This window comes from Pelodiscus sinensis, chromosome 5 (assembly GCF_052426305.1).
Source record: "Pelodiscus sinensis isolate ZL-2025 chromosome 5, ASM5242630v1, whole genome shotgun sequence".
NCBI lineage: Eukaryota > Metazoa > Chordata > Testudines > Trionychidae > Pelodiscus > Pelodiscus sinensis.
The window spans coordinates 15756667-15772971 of record NC_143056.1 but is presented as its reverse complement, the minus strand read 5'-3'; the positions used below and the strand labels follow the sequence as shown (position 1 = coordinate 15772971).

The following is a 16305-nucleotide window of genomic DNA, read 5'->3' as shown; positions in this document are numbered from 1 at the left end:
TCTGCATGTAATCATGAAGGTTATCCAATGAGTCCAAGCTCGCTAGTTAACCAGGTACATGGTTATACTTTCACATACCTAATGAAGTACCATGGAAACAATACAGCCACTCCCCGACTTAAGACCATCTGTACTTACGACCAACCTCCCATTAACCTCATTATAATATTTTCGAGTTAAGAACCATTTACATCAAGTTTTTTTTAACAGCGCAGGCAGAGCATTTAAAGGTATTTCTGACTTACGACCAAATCGAGTTACGACCAGGTGTTCGGAAAGTAACCCATTCATAAGTCGGGGACTGCCTGTATGAGGAATCCTTAAAGAGGAGGAAATATTTCTCACTGACCAAAAACATCCTCAATGTCCATTTAAATAACAATATTTATGGCTCTCTAATATCACCCAGGCCTTGGCTAGAAGTTGGATGGCTGCAGTAGGATGGCATGTATTATGCTAGGCACTGCACAAATACAGAACAAAAAAAACACCAACAATCCACAGCTGTAAAAAACAGAGAGATACTCCTGCTAAGTGTGTTAGGGACAAGAAAGATTTCCCTCTTCAAACTGAAAGCTGAGTAAGAAGTGAATATCCTGAAACACTACTCCAATCTAATTAGGCGAAGTGACACCAACTGTAGCAGCTTTGTTTGTTTCTTTGTTCTTACATTACACTAAAAAGTAAAGAAGTTGTTTTACGCTAGTTAATACAATGTGAGACTTTGGTGGCAACAGACTTTGTTATTTTACTTCCCAAACAGAATCTTTTACTTCATTGAAAAGAAAAGTTATATTCTAAGCAAGTTATAAGCAGTTAAATAATCTGGGATGTTTTTGTGAATAAAACCAAAAGCAAACATTCCTGCCCAAGATCTTGAATTTGATAAGTAATAACAAAGTATATTTGATATTCCAAGAGGTACTGGATTGATTATTATAGTTGGGGCACTAAACATGGAAGCCATGTATTTGGGTTGTTATGGTTACCTCAAGTGAGGCATTTGATCTGAGGTTACTTTGGATGCTCAGTCTCACGTGATAAGATGTTGGATTACTATTAAAATCCTAAAAACAATACTCCTGAGGGAATTTTGTGTCAAAAAATAAAAATTCTGCAAATTTGACGTGTCAAAATAACACTACGTAATCACACCAGTTTATTTCAGAATACCTGTCAGCAATATGTCTGTAGAAATACAGACACACAAAAATTCCCCCAGGAGTAGAGAGTTCAGAGAACTCCTCCTGCACCATTCCTGTTTCTCTCCCCTCTTGTCCTCCTTAAGTCCGGCCAGAGGCCAAACACCCACAATCACTCCCCACTCTCCAGCCAATTCATCTGAACACTGTCCCCCACAGAGCCTAATCATGAAGCTCCCTCCCACACTAACTGGTCATATGTATTTTATGTGTCTGTGTATTTAAAAACAACACCGCATGAATATTGGACCTTCAGTGCAAAAATTATTATAGGCAGAGCTGGCACCATCTATTTTAAGGTTGTCTGATTCTTCCATTATAAGACCTTGTTTTCTGTGGTTTATAATCTGGCCAAACTCTTTGGGCTGAAGTTTTCCATATCAGGAGTCTGCCTCAAACTGATTTGTGAGATGGGATGGGGAACATCAGCCAAAATAATTCTGTCATTTCTGACAATGAGGCTAGGGGAAAATATACTATTTTGCCCATGTTCAAAAATCTGCTGACCTTTTCTTTGAAAAGCTCCAGCTAATTTCTTTGGAGCTGAAACTTCACATTTGGGCAGGGAGATGGTCTTTGTGTCAGGGATGTGCATGGTCCTTGCATGAAAATCTACACAAAGCTGACCAAACTATAAGCCTTGAAAAGAAAAAAAAAAGTTCACACAAACTCAACAGAGGTTTTTTGGATTTTAGCAGCTGCAATCTCCAGATTCTGTCATCACTGAGCATGCCTGCACCTCTCACAGATCCTAGTGCTGACCAAAGCACACAGGTACTATTCTCACAGAGCAAATCAGCATGTTTTAGCTCAGGGCTCCTGTTAGGAGCTCACTAACCATATGTCTACTCTATACTGCAGTTAAAAACCCAACGCTGGCCTGTGCCATGTGATTCGAGCGTGTGGGGCTCAGGCTAAGGGACTGTTTAACTGTGGTATAAACATTCGGACTCAATCTTGAGCCTGCGCTCTATGGCCCTGCGAGGTGGGAGGGTCCCCAAGCATGCACTTCAAATCTCTACACCACAATTCAGCAGCCCCACATCTGAGAGTCCTGCAAGCCCGAGTCAGCTGGCATAGACCAGCTATGAGTTCAAAAACTGTAGAGTAGACAGATTTTAAGACTCCAACTGTAGTGGCTACCTCAGGCCAGGGTGAGGCTGAGCCCTGGAACCAAGCTCAGGGAACCTGGCAAAGGAAGCTACAAATTCAAAAGCACACGAGACAAGAGCTGAAACAGACAAGGGAAAGGACTAAGACAGAGAACTATGGGTGAGAGACCAGAGACTGGAAGCCAATGGGGGGAAGGGAAGGAGAAACTGGGAGTATAAGCTGGAAGGGAGGGGGAGACGGACTGGGAGCCAATGGAGAAGAGGAAAAGACAACAGAAAACCAGTTAGTGGGAGGGCAGGGGCACCAAAATTAGACAGGGAACTGTGAGGTGAGGGGAGACAGGGCCTAGAAACCACTGGGAGGAAAGGGAGACAGATTTGACAAGGAGATGGAGTTCAGGGTTTGAACTGGGGCTGCTGGGGAAAGAGACAGGGGCAAGTTGTGCAGATTGAGACTGGGTGAGGAGCTCAGGAATTGGCAGTAGGAGGAGACTCGGGAAGGATGAAAGTATAGATCAGACAAGATGCCAAGAGTGGAGAACTAGGATTGGCTGGGCAAGGAGACAGGGGACAGGAGTTAAGGCAGAAGGGAGACTAGTTGAGCAGGGAGAAAGGGACTAAAACAAGAAAACAGAGACAAGCCTGTACCCACCAGCTCACTTCCCTCCAGTGTCTGAAATGGAGCCGAACTTTCCTACTGTCAACAGATTTCTGAAAGTCACAGGCAAAGTGTGTGCAATCCTCCTGTGGTGCTGATCCACATATAGGATGTTAGGATTACAACCTATTACTGCTATCAGTGACTCCACTCAAGTGGCAGAGGTCTGTGTGGTGGAGCTAAAGGTTCCAACCCTGCTGATCAACTACATGAATGTCAAAATGATGCCACATGGTGGAAGTGGTAATTTTCCATTTGCATTTTAAAAAAAACCCTATGAAATTACACATGCTAAAAAAAACCCCAACCCTAAATTAAAAAAACATTAAAGAGCATAGTCAAGCAATCAAAATTTAGGAAAGCCCAGAATTAAGATTGACTGTGTAACCTTAATTCAGTTCCCTTGTCCACATGCTTTATCATATAGTCTTTAATGACATAATCACAAATTATTTTTTACCACAGGACCCCACCTCATTCAGTGCTCAAAACGTGGGTCTGCTCTGGGAATCAGTCAGGGCTGGGCACTGAAAGGGAAATGTTGTCTGTAGGATCCTTGTTTCCTTAGTTAGGATGTGTGTGTTGTAGATTAAATAAGCAGGGAACTGCAGGAAGAAAAAGGGCAGTTCCATGGTGAAGGCCGTTGAACGCTGCCCTGAGAAACAGAATTCTATCCCTGCCTCTGCTATAGAGTTCCTATGTGGTGCTAAACAAGTCACATCAATAATTGTGTGTCCCCCCTTTTCTGGGTGTCCAACATAATAAAGATGCTAAACCCTCACAGCTGCCATTGGACTTGGTAGGAGATGTACTCTGAACATGTAAATGCTGTATAATGCTAAGTGCTCTGAAAAATTAGGCCCTGGTTTAACTCAATCTCTGTCTCAGCACCCTTCACATTACTGAGGTATTGTGAAGATTAATTCATGTTTATGAAGCAGTTGGGTGCTATAGTGGTATGTGCCACAGAAAAACCATGAGGAAAATTAGTAATTCTGTCTTCAGTGCAGGGTTTGAACGATGTGCAGAAAGAAAATAAGGCTAAGAACAGGAGTAGGGAACTTCTGGCCCACAGGCTACACACGGTTCGTCAGGGTTACCCGCTGGCTGATCACAAGATGGTTTGCTTACCTGAGCGTCCACAGACACAACCACTCACAGCTCCTAGTAGCGGCAGTTCGCTGTTCCCAGCTGCAGTAAGTGGTGCATCTGGGTCACCGCTTTCTGCAGTTCCCATTGGCCGGGAATAGTGAACCATTGCCACGAGGCGCTGCGCAGACACTCAGACAAGCAAATCATCTGGCAGCCTACCAGCGGCTAACCTTACCGATCTGTAGACAGCAGGCACACTGAAGGTTCCCTACCCCTGGCTCATAACCACACATTGAAAACAAGGAGAAAACAAAACACTGAATAAATGTTCATTAAGTGAGCACTGAATTGATATTATGTGATCATACAATTCGAGTCTGTATCTCAATGCACATATAACAAGAGAAGTAAAATAAGAAGGCACAGGCCAACTTAATTCTGGCATTTCCTAACCTTTGAGTGCTTGTCTTTGTGCCATAATGTTCTTTTAATTTAGTTTTTGTGTGCAATAGTCATTAAACTACAGAGTTATTAATAGTTACAAAATCATTTGGACAGAGAACATCTTCCGTTTGCAGTGTCAGGCACATTGTCCATAAGAAATCATTTTCTATTTGATATTCAGTAAAAAGACACAATAAAAGCTATTCTTTGGACTTGTGCCTGTGTGGGGACAAAGCATTACCAGTGCCACAAGTTCCTATCGCATTTTCAAATTGAAGATAAAGTAGAAATAAAGACAGTCACAGTACTCTCATTTTCCCTCTCTGCTTTGTACTTTAACACTGCCAGACACTATTCAAATCCCATTTTTCTCCCATTTAAAACTGTCCCTTATGGAATGTTCCTATCCACTGTTAATGTGGCATATATAAAAATAAGACAAGTTTTACAGCCAAATTAAATATCTGCATGCTTTGGTCAGAAAGCTTCTAACTGAAAAGAGCAAGTATCCAATATAACTGCATGCTTTGCTATGGCATAATTTTTTTATACAAAATTTAAACTAAAGATATAAAATGTTCCTAATACTTTATTTTAAAAAATAGAGACCATTGCAAAGTTCCTGTTGAAATCTGTGTATGCTTTCTTTTAAAAAAGGCACCACAGACTTTAGGATTTAGGAGCATTTGGGCTCCTAAAATTAGTAGGTGGTTTTCAGAACCCAACATTTTCACTGCTGAGCAGGCAAAAATGGAAATCTCACATACTTAGCTGCGGGCTGCTTTTCTGTGGAAACCAAAATCAGATGGGACAAATGAAATAAATGAAAGCTCTGGATTTAGTATTAATGGAAAGTGATATACTGAAAACCCAGAAGAATTGAGTGTCCTGTGTATCCACAAAACAGATCAATGTACCACAGGCTGTGACAATGCAAATTTCCCTATACCAATAACTAAGCCATGGTGTCTCAAATCTGACCTCAGGGATAACTTCTACGGAGGAGAGGCAATTTTAGCCTCTATGTCCCTGGAGGGTGAAATTAATTTTGGTGTAGAAGACCAGTGAATTAGAGACATACGGGATATCTATGTATGAAGAGGAGCCATATAGTAGAAAAAACAAAAAGAAGATGTGAAGTAGACAGTATTTCAGCTCAACAATAGTGGATGTAGACTAGGGTTGTGTTGCAGCTCTATTGCTGGCCCATAGGTTGAGATAAAGGAACAAATACCTTCCCCCCCCACACACACCTCTAGAGATCTACATGCTAAGCTCAATTATTTGAACTATTTGTGAAGATGGTGAATGTCAACCTTGGAATGCCAACAGGAGTACGAGTTATGATGTTGTTTTTTGTGCTATGGACATCTGTTCATTAAGAGCTATACTAAGATTATCAATCAATGCATTGAAAATAGACTTTGAACAACAAGTTTCAACTGCTACCTAGATTGAATCTGACCCAGAGAAAAGAGGTAAAAGATTCTAAAAAAATCACCAAACTGTCAATCACTTAAACCTTCAGTTCCCCACATCAGTGTAAAGATCTCTTCTGGTGATACAGCATCCCTTTCCTCATATAAGAGAAATAGTGACTGAAACCTGACAATAGCTCAGACTCTGAGTTGAAGACTGAAAGCATCAAAGATCCAGGCATTTTATATGTTCACAATACAAGCACAGCACTTGAAGGACATTAAAGAGTTAAAGACATAAGGTTTGATCAAGAGTCCTGAAATTTTGCCATTGACTTAAAAAAGCTTTGGATCAGGTCCATAGAGAATAAAGGCATAACGGAGAGCTGACAGTGGTAAACTGACTTCTCAGCCACAATGGATTTTTGTGGAAATTCCTAGCTACCGTTACTTAACAGATACAATTTACTCTACCCTTGCATAAATATGTTCTGTATTAGGCAATGTATTAACCATGAAATTTTTTTATATATTAAGGAAAACAAACTAGCAGGAAAAAACCTTGACCCCAAATTTAGCAGAGAGTAATTTTTTAAATAAGCCTTTATATTCAGAGTTTTTCCAGTAACATGATTTATGAGCTGTGTACACAGTAAACGATTTGAGTGGATTCTCCATCTCCTAATGCCTTCAAATCAAACTTAGCTGCCTTTCTAGACGATATACTTTAGTTCAGGGGTCAGTACAATACGGGAGCTGATTTTGAGTGGCATGTGGCCTGGCTGGCAGGGCTGCGTGACAGGAGGCTGCCCATGTGCTGTGGCTGGAGCGGGGTCATGGTGAGACTGTCCCTGCTGATCAGCCTGCTCTGTGGCAGTTACGTGGCCTAACTGGCAGGGCTGCATGGGGGGTGGTTGCTCTGGGGGCTGCCAGCCAGCATGGAGGAGCAGGGTTGCTCCGAGGACTGGGGTTGCTCCACGGGCGACTAGGCTACATGGGGAGCAGGGCTCCCCAAGGAGGAGGGGAGTTCGCTCTGGGGCGTTTCCTGCTTTGGAGGAAGGCAGGGGGGGCATGGAGCCCCCTTCTAGCACCTTCACCACCTTTACCTGTGAGTCCCATCCCCGCCTCCTCCAGCCTGCTGGTTTCCACTGTTGCGCAGCCCCAGACTTGCAGTCTCGGCGCTCCCCACTCCACTTGCCTCCCTTTCTGCCTTGCGGTGCCTCCGGCAGGCAGGCCTAAGGATGGCGCTGAAGTCAGGCCCAGTCACCAGCACCGCCATCGCCAGACCCCCGCTAGAGGGTGAGTGCTACCCAGGCTGCAGCTCCAGGGTTGGTGGCTGAGGAGAGAGGAAGATGCAGGAGGGGTCTCCCTGCCGCAAAGCCACGTTGGCCCCTGGGCAATTGGGCCCCTGGCAGGAAGGCGAGGGTGCCATGGACCAGATTCCACGGGACCTTGCCCCAGCACAGCTGGACACCCCAGGGTCACCCACCCGCCTATCCCCACCTTGTCCATTCCCCTCCCACCCCCAGCCACCCTGACCCCAGCCTGTGCTGGTGATCCAGCATCACATCCCCCACAAGATTAGAGCCAATGCCAGCTTCCTGGGAGAGAGGGGAAGCCCTGAGCTCTGCACCACATCCAGCTTCCAGGGAAGTATGCGCACGCTGCTCCTGCTCTCCCCACGGGAGAAGCTGGAGAGGAGCCTAGGGCAGGAGACCAAGCAGGGTGAGTGGTGGAGAGAGCTCCATCTCCCCTTCCCAGGAGAGCAGCACGGCCCAGGGCAGGAGGGTTAAATCTTGGCACGGTTGCCAACCTTGGAAAGGTTGCCGATCCCTGCTTTAGTTAAACACCAATTATTAGGCTTAACTCAAGGGTAAAATACAAGAGCCTCTGAAATACAGAAGAACATACTGGGTGGTCAAATGATCTCTTCAGGCCTTAAACCTTAGGGATCTACTTGCAGCATATTTTTTCTAATGTAAATAATGTAGCTAAAATCTGCAGTAAGTGAAATAAGCATGTTATGGGATAGATTTAGCTATCCACTGCAATGTTAGTGGTGTTACAAGGCAAACAAATGTTCACACAAAACTGTGAAAGAAAAAATATTAGAGGACAGAAACAATCGCAGGGAGACATTCCTCCTCAGGACAGAAATGATCTCTATGCAGGTTACTTATCTGATGTTGTGCCCTCATACTGCATCTGCACTCTCAGCTGTGCCTATCCACACACTCAAGCATCTGCCATGGATACCATTTTAAAAATGGACTTGCAGATTTCCCTGTGATAAAGCAGATCTTGAACCATTTGCCAGAAGAGTAAACTTACCCTACTGAAGTCATTAGGTTTGCCACTGACTTCAGTGGGGCCAGGATTTTATTCTAAATCTACTGGCCAGTACAAAGAACATGCCCTTGTTTTCTCCCAGTATAAACAAGTTAAATCCACAGCCGTACTAGTGAAATGCTCAACTTCCAGAGCTAACAAAGAAAGAGACCTGGGATTCTTCTTAAAGTGAATCTCAGGAATCCTGTTCTGGGTAGGGTTGCCAACTTCCTGACTGCAGAAAACCAAAAACCCTTGTTCGGCCCTTTCTCTGAGGCCCCACCCCACTCACTTCATCCTCCCTTCCTCCCTCCGTCACTTGATATCCCCCACCCACCTTCTCCCACAGAGGTGTGGGAGGGACTGAGGGTTCCAGATGGGGATACAAGTATGAGGGGTTCAGAGTGCAGAAGGAGGCTCAGGGCTCGGGCAGGGGGTTGAGGCTCAGGAGGGGGTGAGGAGTGCAGGCTCCAGGCAGCACTTAACCTCCAGCAGCTTCCGAAAGCAGCAGCATGTCTCCCCTCTGGCACCTCAGCAGAGGCACAGCCAGGCAGCTACACGTGCTGCCCTGTCTGTAGGTGCCGCCTCTGCAGCTCCCATTGGGTACAATTTCTGGCCAATGGGAGCTGCAAAGCCAGTGCTCAGGGCAGGGGCAAAGTGTGGAGCTTCCCTGGCTGCCCCTGCACATAGGGCTGCCAGGACACACTAACTACTTTCTGGTAGCCCTGCAGAGCCAGGCTGAGCCCCACTGCACCACAGACCAAAGTTTTAATGGCCCAGTTAGCAGAGCTGACTGGAGCTGCCAGGGTCCCTTTTCAACTTGGCATTCTGGTCGAAAACCAGTCACCTGGCAACCCTAGTTCTGGAGAACTATTTTTCATAGGAATATACTGGGTCAGACCAAAAGTCCATCTAGTCCAGTATCTTGTCTTCTGACAGTAGCCAATGTCAGGTGCTTCAGAGGGATTGAACAGTACAGTCAGTCCTCAAGTGATCCCTTGCCTGTCACCCATTCCTAGCTTCTAGCAAACAGAGACCAGGAACATCATTCCGACTATTAGTCATTGATGAACCTATCCTTCATGAATTTATCTAGTGCTTTTTTGAACCTTGTTAAAAGTCTTGGCATTCACAACATCCTCTGGCAAAGAGTTCCATAGGTTGAATGTGCATTGTGTAAAAAAATACTTTTTTCATCTGAAAGAGCAGCTGATCTGCTAGTTAAACAAAATATTTGTGGCATTGGGATAAAGATATTTATTTTGCTATTATTTTACCATCTCCTTTTTTTCCTCTGAGGGTCTGCCCTTGCTACTCTAGTGGCAAAGCCACCAGTTATTACATAGGATTGGTCCCAAAGAGTTCTTCATATTGTTAACTACTATATAATTAAAATTATTAAACTGCCTTATTTCTATGTTTCTGATATACCACCACAAATATTTTTCAAACATTCCAATCAAGAACATACATGGCGTTGGCGGTTTCTTTTGAAGTAATGATAGTGTACACACAAATGGTTAAGAAAAACAGTAAAAATATAATTTTCAAAAGTATCTGTCTCATTTTCATAAGTGATTTAGGCCCTTCAGAAAATAGGACTTTAGTACTTTTGAAAACTGTTTTTATGATTATTTATCTTAACTAAAAGGTCATACCATTGCAATAGTCAACTATGGACTCTCGTCTTAGATGTAAACTAACTTCAGTTTATTAAGGCCTTGTCTGCACTACGGTTAACAGTTCATATAATATGCCACAGTTGGTTCCCACAACAATGGGAGGTCTAGTTTAGACAAGTCACAAGCAGCCAGCCACCTGCATTTTACCCAGATGACATGGTGATTAAAACCCCAGGCACTGATCTATTACTAACACTCTCACCATAGCTATGCCAAGTGGAGCTATTCCAGCAACAATAAAAATGGGCTAGTGCAGACACAGAATAAGTATCTGATAAATTTGAGACCGTATGCCTTTGGGCTAATGAACCAGAAAAGGAGCTTCCTTCTTCCACACCTCTCCAGTCTTCCAGTTATTAGGGAAAGGGATTCTTGATACTCTACCTTCTCCCAGTCTTCTAGCTGTTGTGAAACATAGGTGTACGTGTCCTCACTGTCTATCCAGCCTGAGCCTCTTTTGGGGTTATTTCATCCTTACTGATAGTTCCAGTGAGGAGCAGTGTAAAACCACAGAGATTGTTTCCTGTTTTGCAGCTTCTGAAAGATTTCTGATGGGCTGCAGTAAAACTCTCCAGAGTCTTGCCAATTCACTGTGCTGGAACAGTCGAGGCACTGTTGCTGTGCATCAGTAGACTCAAACCATGTCTACAGCAGCAATCTTAAAGCAGCACAGTGGTATCAGGCACTCTATGCCTGTAGGAGAAAACTTTCCTGACGACATCATAAAATAATTTCAACAAACGGCGGTGGCTGTCAGCTAGATTAGCTCTTCTACCAATATAGTGCTGTCCATACCAGTGACGCATTGGTGTAACTTATATTTCTTAGTTGGATGTTTTTTTCACACCCCTGCCCTAAGTGACAAGTTATATGGACAAAAGCAGTAGTGTAGAGAAGTTCTCACAAAGGCAGCAGCTCACATTAGGCAGGTTTTCTTCATAGTGGTATGATCTAAAATCTTTATTTTCCAATGAAAGCTCATATCCTGATTCTGCAGAAACTGATGGCTTAAGTCCCTGTTGCTCACTATTTGTGTGTGAATATTTCAAGCCCTGCCATAGGAATACTGGATAAGATCCTTTTACCACAGGAATGTTTGATGTTAAGTAATAGACACGAAGGCCATAACATGGTTTCAAGCACTAGGAAGTTTTGGATATTACTATTGTAATACATATTATACAATACTGTAGTACAACTCTTTGAATTCCATTTATGCATCTCTGGACTCTGATCATCTGTCGAGCCTGGATGGTTTTTATACCCAAGGGCTCATGGTGAATTGGGTAATCAGTGAGGTAGAGGAGTGTGAACCCTAACATATGGGGCAATAGATCTGAGCCCTCTTTCATAGAATCATAGAACACTAGAACTGGAAGGGACCTCAAGAGGTCATTGAGTCCAGTCCCCTGCCCTCATGGCAGGATCCAAAACTGTCTAGACCATCCCTGACAGATGTCTGTCTAACCTGCTCTTAAATATCTCCAGAGATGGAGATTCCACAACCTCCCTGAGCAATTTATTCTGTGTTTAACCACCCTGACAGTTAGGAAGTTTCTCCTAATGTCTAGCCTAAACCTCCCTTACTGCAGTTTAAGCCCATTGCTTCATGTTCTATCCTCAGGGACCAAGATGAACAATTTTTCTCCCTCCTCCATGTGACACCCTTTTAGATACTTGAAAACCGCTATCATGTCCCCCTCAGTCTTCTCCTTTCCAAACTAAACAAGCCCAGTTCTTTCAGTCTTCATTCATAGGTCATGTTTTCTAGACCTCTAATCATTCTTGTTGCTCTTCTCTGGACCTTCTCCAGTTTGTCCACATCTTTCCTGAAACATGATGCCCAGAATTGGACATGCTCCTGTTAGGGCTCAACATTAAGCTCGCACTGAGGAAACTCTCTAGATGGCAAGTCCTACCGTCACCTCCTCATGGTGAGAGTCGGTAACTGAGTTGGATTGTCAGGCAGAATGCAGAGGGCACTCCCTCCTTATAGGGATGATGAGGTGAACTGTCCTGAGAAATTTCTGTTCCTCTTGCCAGGGGGAAAACTACCCTTATCAAGGTTGCCTCCTCCAGGTACAGATAAAGGGATAGCTTCCCGCTGAGAAGGGTTACATCTTTTTAATTATGGAGGAAAAGAATTTTTATCTTCATACTGTACTGGCACTGGACTGGTTAAACAATGCCCCTGCTATTGGTTTTGCTGCCTCTGCTGACAATGTAAATATATTAAGGACTTAATCTGGGTCACTGGACCTATGAATAAAATGTTTTTAAATGAGTGGATACCTCACAAGACTAAAATGGATGACCTCCCTATTAGACCAAATAAATGAGTTCAGGAATGTCAAGTGTTAGGTGAGGACCAAATGAACAATTCTTCATTTTTACGTTTGATTTTTACCAATAGCACTTTTGATAATTTAAGAATAGATTATTTTAATCCAAATTTTAAGTATTTAGACACCTTGGAGGACCCATAGTTTAGTGAAAGGGGACATTTTAACACTAATTTATCTACTGTTTTTAATAATAGGGTTAATTTTACAAATAGTGGTTCATAGAAAGATGGGTTTTTCTAATTGGAATATCCTGTTGAATGTTTTAATTGTTCCATTTGGCCACAGATTTTAGCTTCATTTGGAAAGTGGGCAAAGCATATAAACATGGTCCACAAAAGTAAAACTATAAAGGTGGTTTGTAAAAAGTGTGGTAAATTTTCTCAATTCAGTAACATAGCTTGCCACTACCTCAAGTGTGAGTCACTCCCAAATTGGCCATGTCTGTTTGATCTGTGGGTTAGTTTTCCATACAAAATCAGGATTAAGTCAAAATACCAGACACAGACAACCTGCAGTTCATAATGAACAGAGAAAGAAAGGTCCCAACATTGTTTTTGTTAGAGAGGAGACTGCAGTGGTGGTGGATGTTACGGTTTCATGGGAAGACAATTCTGATGGTATGGAGAAGGCCCACAGGGAAAAGGTGACTTATTACTTCGATTTGGAGAAGAATATTAAAGAACTAACAGAGTAGAAATGTCCACTTTTTTGGCCTTGTAATTGGTGCTTGAGGGAAATGGAGCCAAGGTAATGATGAATTATTAAGGCTCCTTGGAATTGAGTGAGGAAAGAATATTAAGGAAAACTTATGTAAACTCATGTTGTATGCCACTATCGACATGATGGCTCTGTTCAGTGACAAATAGTAATCCCGGCATTCCATCCAAGTATCCTATTATATTTATATTGTACATATTTCTACATATTTTAACTTTGTAGTCATGGATATAGATGTACTAATGACCAATAATCCATGATAAAAAAAGAAAAACATTTTCACCTGTCCTTTTATATATGAAGGTTTTATCTTATTTAATAAAAACTTAATAATTAGGATTATTATATTTTAAATGATTTTTTTTTTTACTGAACATAACTGCAGACTGGTCACAATGAATAACCAGGAAAGGGAAGGTAGTCACACCTGTTCATGTAGGCTGCGTCTAGACTGGCAAGATCTTGCTGCCTATCTACACTGGCCGCGAGTATTTGCACAAGAACACTGACCTTGTACTGTACAAAATCAGTGGTTCTTGTGCAAATACTTTGACGCTCCTGCTCAGGGATAAGCCTTCTTGCACAAGAGGGCCAGTGTAGACAGGCAAGTTAATTTCTTGCGCAAGAAAGCCCAATGGCTAAAATGGCATTGGAGCTTTCTTGCGCAAGAAAGCGTCTACACTGGCACAGATGCTTTTGCGCAAACGATGTCTTTTACGCAAAAGCATCCGTGCCAGTGTAGACAGTCTCTTGCGCAAATACTTTTAATGGAAAAACTTTTCCATGAAAAGTATTTGCGCGAAATCATGCCAGTCTAGACGCAGCCATACAGTATTGTAGTACAAGGGAATACTGTAGTGAACTGAACTAATGTTGGTAGTAAATGTGCAAATTTTAAATAGCATCCCCTGTATGCTATTTATTGATGCCTACATGTCAGTAAAGGAGGGAGTCCATGCATGTGTCAGTGAATATGAACAGAGCTGAAAAACTTGGTGCTTTTAAAACCATTTTAATCCCCCTTTCCTCAAGTCTCTGTCACCTTTCTGCCACAAAGAGAAGGAAAAGGCTCTGTTTAGTCTTTAAATTCTGCTCCCTGAGCAACTGGTTGGCTTACTTTTGAGTGACACACTATTCCCTCCTTTTCATGTTGCCTCCAGAGTCATCTTATCTATTTCCAGCTCAAAGAATGAAGCCCAAATATTAGAGTTGGCAAGGTAGAGCACTCCCTTTAGATTCCAGTTCTGCTTGGGTTTTGTCTACACTGAAAACTTTTAAAGTGCAGCCACAGCAGTGCTTTAACACCGCACTGTGGCTGTGGTAGGAGTGCTGGGAGAGAGCTCTCCCAGTACTCTAGATAAACCACCTCCGCAAAGGGAGTAGCTAATTATACTGGGAACAAAGCTCCCAGCAATGTAGCTTGGTATACACTGGCACTTCACAGCACTGTAATTTGCTGTGTGCAGGGAGCTTAAGGTTTGCATTAAAATTTCACCATTCCAATAATACATTATTGCTGAGAGTACCTGGGGGACACAGGTTTGCTCTTTAAAACAAGATTTTAAATGATCGCCATGTTTAACATGACTTAAAACCTAAATTTAAACAACACAGAATCCTTTCCTGAATTACATTTCTTAGCAGCCTCTTGTTTTGCAGTGCTAGCCCGTATTCTGATGTGCCCCCAATATGATTGGATAACATCTGATTTCTCTCTTAATGAAGACATCAACCACTAACTTGAAAGGACTGTAACAACCATCTGGTTTTTAAAATGTTGACTCCATTTTATAGAAAACTACTTAATTGGAAAAAAAAAACCCACAGCTTTTAACTGGAAGTACCATCCAGCTGATGCATCTTGCATTTTGTCCATCTCTGGATAATGCTGCACCTGTAGCATTCTATGACCCATGGAACTGTGGATAGATAAGGATCAATGATCTCTACAAACTGTTGCTCTTGTGCAGCTGCTCAGCAGAGTTCCCAATGCTGACCACCTGATTAGCAGAGTCTCCACATCTAAGTTTAGGGTGCACACTCTCACAGGGCTCAGTCCACATAGCAAAATTTATTCCGCACATGGATGGAAAAAAAACACACAGAAGGGAAAATTTGAAGGACCATTAGCTGGGATCCCATCAGCAACAGCAAATGTAGCAGGCAAGGAATGGTAAATCAGTATTTATTATCGCGGCCTCAACATTCACCTTTGCCAGCCAGAGACTTTTTTTTTTCCACTTTCATCCAAGAAAATAGCTAGGACACATCATAAAACCCCCGAGGCTCGGTCTGTGACGGATGACGCTTATGAATCAACTCTTTCACAGAGCGAGTTAAGTAGCCGAGCCCCCTGTTCGCAGGGCATACAGACTTCAACACCTCGATGGGCAGGCCCACCTCTCCAGGCATGGCAGCGTGTCCAAAAGGCCTCCCTAGTGGTCAGGGCACAGCAGCTCTGGTTATTAAGTAGTAACGCTACTGATCTAAAAGTGGCCCCGGGTACATTCTCCGCTGGCGGCCCTCACCGAAGCCTCGGGGCAGGGAGGGGGGTGGGTGCTTCGGGTGGCGTCTTGCTGAGTGTATTTTCCTCCCCCCAGAGCGGCTGGAGTCCCGCACAGGGGCAGGCTCCGGGCCACATGGCGCTCAGGGCTGCAGGCAGGGAGATCCCCACGGCGGCTGAGGGTGGGGGCCGCGGGAAAGCCCCTGGCAGCGCTAGTCCCACCTCCCAGCCCCCGACTCCCGCGCTCCTGCGGGGGCCGCAGCCCCCGTCACTTCCCACCTCCCGCCGATGGAGGAGCTGCTGGTTGTTGCAAGCGGGCGCCAGCCGCTGCGCGCACGCCGGATCCTCCGCACGCCTGCCCGAGCCCGGGCCCCCCGCGCCCCAGCCCTGCGCGGCCCCCCGCCGCGGCTCCCCCGCCGCGCCGCCTCCCCGGCTCGCGCAGCAGCGCCGCGCCCCGGGCTGGGGCTGCTCCCGCCGCGCCCCCGGGACCGGCCCCGCGCAGGGCTGGCTTCCCGCCACGTCCGGCGGGCCCCGCACCCCCACTCACCCGCCACGCGGCCAGCAGGGTCCCGGGGGCTGCGCGCGGAGCCGGAGCGGCGGCCGAGAAGGACGGAGCCGCCCCTGCTGCTCCCTCGGCTGCTGCTGCTGCTGCAACAAAGGACTTCCGCCCCGCCGCGCCTGCTGCTGCTGCCGCCGCTCGGCTCCTCCGCGACCGCACGGAGCCGGACCCCTCCCCCCGGCGGCCAGCGGTCCCGGCCCTGCTGCTGCTGCAGCAACCGCGGCCAATGCATGGCGGGCGACTCC

General features: G+C 44.7%; 1 protein-coding gene across 2 annotated transcripts in view; it reads right to left on the bottom strand.

Moving 5' to 3' along the window:
- The window catches only part of ZBTB1 (zinc finger and BTB domain containing 1), a 32623-nt gene extending 16375 nt beyond the window's left edge, over positions 1-16248 (bottom strand). Inside the window, exon 1 of one of the 2 annotated variants that reach the window (XM_075926405.2) lies at positions 16049-16248. The gene's annotated coding sequence lies outside the window, so the exon portion shown is untranslated. The remainder of the gene's footprint in view (positions 1-16048) is intronic. The other variant, XM_075926403.2, reaches the window with a different exon arrangement.
- Between the last annotated feature and the right edge of the window lie 57 nt (positions 16249-16305).